We start from the raw sequence: 6,030 nt of genomic DNA, 5'->3' as shown, positions 1-6,030 counted from the left end.
TATATATATATATATATATATTGTTTGTAATTTGAAAGTTATTTATCACTTATTGATAAATAATTATTTTTATAATTTTTGAGGCATGTATATCTTAAATGTTGCCTTAGTCAAAAGAAGAAAAATGAAATATCAAATGTTAATCCCATGTATATTTCTTATGCCACTGTTTATCAATCTCATTATAAAAATAGAATCCATCTTCTCTAACACTTCGTAAGCAAGTACTGATACACTCTCCTCCACGATCATCATGCTTAGCAGTGTAAATGTCCACACTTTTTATCAAATTGTTCCAATTGAAATCGCACCAAAATAAAGTTGTTCCAAAAATGTTGGGTTTGAATGACCACGATGTTTTTTCTCCACTTGATAGAACTGATACACCTAAATCATCATCATCTGATTGGCAACGTAGAAGGAGTTTATTAGGAGCTGCCATATCATTTTCAACAACAACAGTTGTTTTTTTTGGAGGGAAGTGATATCTTTCGATTGCTTGTCCACCAACCATAATCACCACCAATAAAACACTTATAATCAAGCCTTTGAACTTCATCTTAAGGTTACAAAATAAAAAGATGGAATTGAGATGAAAAAAAAAAGATATGTAGTTTGTGGTGTTTTTGTTGAATGATTTCACCTTTCGTTGTTGTTGCTTAAATAGAGTACATATGACGTAGATTTACTAAATAAGGAAATTTTATATTGATTCAAACAAGGAAAAAATAATCTAATGCATTTAAGGCGAAAATTTTATTATTTACGTATGAGGTAATATTTTTTAATTAAAAAAGAATAATTCTTTTGAACAATCTCCAATTTATATATATATGCATTAATTAAATTTAATAGTATTAAGTGTAAAAAGTGTAGTGAGAGAAAAAATAAAATAAATTATACGTATTTATGGAAATTTGATATAATTCACGCAATTTGCATTGAATGTGAAATATAATTTGTGAAAAGGATAAATATTTTATTCAAAAAAGAGTAACCATTTTAGACAAGTCACTATTCATGTACATTAATTAAATTCTATAGTATCCGGTGTAAAAAGTGTATTGAGCAAAAAAATAAATAAACATTAAGTTGAGCAAAAATTAATTGTTTATATATTTATGATAATTGATTTTGATAAAATTAAGTTTGGTTAACATTAAATTATATAAAAATTAATTTTATGTTTGAATATATTTTTATAAAAGTGATTTTTATTAATTCAAATTGTTTGGATAACTTTGGTTAAAATTGATTTTGATTATAATTGCCAAATAAGTTAATATAATCCTTCTCATATATTTACATTTTATTCTTTATTTATGTTTACGATGATAAGGGATGGGAATAGGCTAAACCGTCTATCAGGGGCCTATGGTCTGGCCTACTTATGCATTGATCTGGTCTAGTCTGGCTTATTTAATAAAAATGTTAAGATAAAGCTTATTTATTTAATAGGATTTTATAGATTTAATTTAGTATTGCATGTGTTAGAATATATGTTGATAAATGATTATGATTACTTTTCCTTACATGTGTATTTGATGTAGTGTGATAATTTTATAGATATTTAATTTAGTGAATAAGATAAATTGTTAATATTGTATTTTTCTATTTTATCTAATCATTTTTATGAAAAATATTAGTATTTTAATATGAATATTTTAGAGAAATTTTTTTTTAGTATGGAGGAGTAAAATAAAAAAGGGATTTTAGGTCAGACTGCTATTTACACCTTACTTTCTACTTCTCTAATCTATTTGGGCCTTTATTACACTTAGGGGTGGGAATAGGCTAGGCCGTCCGCCAGGGGCCTATGGCCTGGCCTACTTATAGCCTGGCCTGGCCTGGTCTGTTTAATAAAAAGGTCAGGCTCAGGCTGCTTTTAAAGCCTATTTAATTAAATAGGTCAGACTCAGGCTTATAAAAAAGCCTATTAGGCCTGACAGGCCGGCCTATATATATATATATATATATATTATTTACTTCATTCTCCTCTTTTTTTTTCTTTCTAATTTCCATTGCCCTATTGCACATCAGGTATGTAAGCAACATATTATTCATAAAAAGCAATATTATTTATTTGTTACCTTTATATTTTATAAAAATCAATACTAGTTATTTGTTATCTTCCATATATATTAGCAGTATATAAAACTTGAAAACCCTAATTGTTTATTATTAGTATTGAATATGAGTTTGTTTGAGAGGATTTGTTTAGAGGTAATAATTTGAGTTTGTTTGAGAGTATTTGTTTGACAGATAATAATATGTGCGTTTCAATGAAAAATTTATCTTTTAAACCAAAATTTGTTACCTTTATATTTTATAAAAATCAATACTAGTTATTTGTTATCTTCATATATATTAGTAGTATATAAAACTTGAAAACCCTAATTGTTTATTATTAGTATTGAATATGAGTTTGTTTGAGAGGATTTGTTTAGAGGTAATAATTTGAGTTTGTTTGAGAGTATTTGTTTGACAGATAATAATATGTGCGTTTCAATGAAAAATTTATCTTTTAAACCAAAATTTGTTACCTTTATATTTTATAAAAATCAATACTAGTTATTTGTTATCTTCATATATATTATTTTATGGGAAGGTTGTTGCATTACAAACTTGTTAGTTATAATTTTATTAGATTTGATTATAATTTTATTAGTTTTCCTTGCATATAAAGGCCTAATTTAACCTATTTAAAACAAAAATATAAAATATAATATTTAAATATTTTAATGCGAATAAGGCTTTTAAATAGACTTACAGGCCAGGCCATGATAGGCTATAGGCCAGGCTCAGGCCGAAAAAAAAAAGCCTATGAAAGGCCGTAGGCTAGGCTTAGGCCTAAAAAATTCATCGTAGGCCAGGCTCAGGCCTTTCAAAGCCTGGCCTGGCCTGGCCTATTCCCACCCCTAATTACACTGCAACAGACTTTCTCATCTGCACCATTTACCACACCCCCTTTTTTCTGCTTTAATAAGGACTTTGGCCCACTCTGTTTTAAGTCTTTTAAACTGCTACTTTTGGCACCTAGGTAATTGCTAGCCCCCCCCCCCCCCCCATATTCAAACTCAATGCTCAATTTTTTAATTTCGTGAACAATGGCATCTGAAACAATGACCAAATCGGACATTCGAACTACTGGCTTTGGACCTCGATTCCGATTATCACGGTGGTTGTCGAAAACAATAGTTTCGTGATCCACACGCATCAAACGCTTCATCCTACATCTGTCATCTTTCAGTTTTGCCAGCGATTATGAAAATCCGTCTTCGCCACGTTTTGAGTCGTTGTTACTACTAAGCATGTTTCGAGTCGTTTGTGTTGCAAAGATCTTTTTGCGTCTTTTTACATACCTTCTTACTTTTAATATTTCTTTTTGTTATTTATGTTTTACATTAAAAAAAAATAATAATTATGTTTAAATTATATATATATATATATCAACTATTTCTAAATAAAGAATTTTAGCCTGTGTGCGTCCAATCTGCTTGGAGTAGCTAAACTTATGCATACTATTTAGTTTCTTCATATTCATAATTGCTATTGTTAAGTTTGAAAATATATAACTTGTTTCAATTATTCTAATAAATTAGATATTATTATTATTAAAATACTATAACTATTATTTATTTCAAATATTTAATGATTCAATATATGTAGATATGCATATAAAAATGTATATATTATAAAAGAAATGTTTGAGACTATATTATGAGTTGTAAATAAATTATTTTCATTAGTTTATTGTGTTTGCTTGATTGTCTTTGCGGGCTAATAAAGACATGGATTTACGAAGGCGAGACGTACATTCAATAAGTTATTCGAGTTGGTTGCTGATGTGAAGTTCTCTATCTTCTCTATGGTTGCATGAAATCTTTAATCAAGGTATGGAGTGAGAGTTAGTTTGAATTCATGAGTATAAATTAAGTGAGATGATCGGAAAATCCGTATTTTCCATAATTCATTCGGGACTTGCTACATACGGCTGAAGTCCTTGGAGTAATAATTGACTAATGAGAAAACTTTAACTTGATGAGGTTAAAATACGAGTTATAAATTTTTATAGGGGTGTTGTTTGATTTAAATTTTGAAGAATGTGTGGTAGTTGAACTATTGTAGAATTGTGTATTTTGACGTATTATGTGTTTTGTTTATATCTACCTTGATATTGTTATATGAAATAAAATATGATGAATTGTTATTAATTCAATTTCAATTGAAGTGGTGTGTGTGAATCATTTAGTATTATTATATGTGAGTGAAAATTATATATTGTTGGAGTTCGTGTATTAAGATGATAAATTTTGAATGTAATATATGATTATGAAAATATGCATTGATGATTACTTGTTGACTTATGATGTTACCACCTTGATGAATATCACAAAATGCATATTGCATTTTATTGAATAGCGATGAATTCGACCTGTGCCAATGATGGTTCTCTTAATGAAGTGAGTAACTTAGGCCAACGAGGGGAGAAAATTGATGTTGATAATTTTTGAAGTAGATATTATTTGATCATCATATAGGTAGAGCTTGACAAACGTAGTGATTACGGGGAAGTACAATTGAATGAGCATGATTGTGACAGTTTGCTATTGAGCCTTAGGGAAAGATTGTTAGACCTTGGAGGTATTTGGGTGGGGAACTCCTAGGTGACTTGGAGGTAGCACTCCAAATGTCAGGATCTACCATGCAACACATGTTTACCTCGATTGTCGTGTATATGTGTCTCGGGTTGAGTTGAGGGGATCTATGAGGACATGACCAATTTGAATTGTCTGTCCACTTGTGTGGTGGCATAGTATCAAGCCTCCTAACCAAGTACTTCAGAGTTACAATTGTACCAAAGAAAGAGGAGTAGTCTAGAGTATAAGAGCATGCATAACATTACTTTATTTGTGTGTTTACTTACTTGATATTGTGGATTGTATCAATATTTTTCCTTGATTATTCTTGTTGATTGTGATTTGCTATGACACGATATTTAATATATTTTACGTGTTCTTCTCAAATATTTTATACTATTACATGTTTTCGAAGCTCACCCTCGTTGCTTGTGTTTGGCGCTTGCGAGAGCGCAATCATTTCAGGTTATCGGTTGGTGATCCACGCTTTGATAGGTGATACTGGGTGAGAGTAATTTGTCGTATTCTGTTGAGTTATGATTTAATTTAGATTTTTGTAAATACGATAGATCAATTGTGTTATTCTCATATTTTATTCGGATGTAGAAATTAATTGCCTCTAAGTCTAGAACGTGTTTTTATCTCAGAAATCTTTATTTAATAAACCTCAACTATATTCGATATTAAAGGATTTTTAATTGAAAATTTTTATGCAAACATTTTGTGTAAGTGTGGATGTGACGTCGTGAACTTTATAGATTAAAAGAAAATTTTTATACTCTATTTTGGAACCACTGCCAATCTCTTTCAAAACTAGTGCATTTTACTTTTTATTTCAATTTAGATTTAGGGTATATATATATATATATATATATATAGAGAGAGAGAGAGAGAGATTAGTTTAAGAAATATTTGAGTGAATAAAGTTAAGATTGATTTTTTTTCATCCATAAAGTTAATGTTGATAAACATAAAATTGTTCTAACTTTAGTGTTAATAAATATAAAATGTAGTTCTTTTATAACTGATTAACATATGGATGCATGAATATCTTTATAAAAAAATTAGATGAATATATTTTTTTTTTTGCGCAACTGATGAATATATATATACATATATATGTATATATATATTCATCAGTTGCGCAAAAAAAAAAATATATTCATCTAATTTTTTTATAAAGATATTCATGCATCCATATGTTAATCAGTTATAACAGAACTAAATTTTATATTTATTAACACTAAAGTTAGAACAATTTTATGTTTATCAACATTAACTTTATGGATGAAAAAAAATCAATCTTAACTTTATTTACTCAAATATTTCTTAAACTAATCTCTCTCTCTCTCTCTCTCTATATATATATATATATATATATATATATATA

Source organism: Cicer arietinum, chromosome 3, assembly GCF_000331145.2.
Source record: "Cicer arietinum cultivar CDC Frontier isolate Library 1 chromosome 3, Cicar.CDCFrontier_v2.0, whole genome shotgun sequence".
Taxonomy (NCBI): domain Eukaryota; kingdom Viridiplantae; phylum Streptophyta; class Magnoliopsida; order Fabales; family Fabaceae; genus Cicer; species Cicer arietinum.
Note: the sequence above shows the minus strand (reverse complement) of the source record.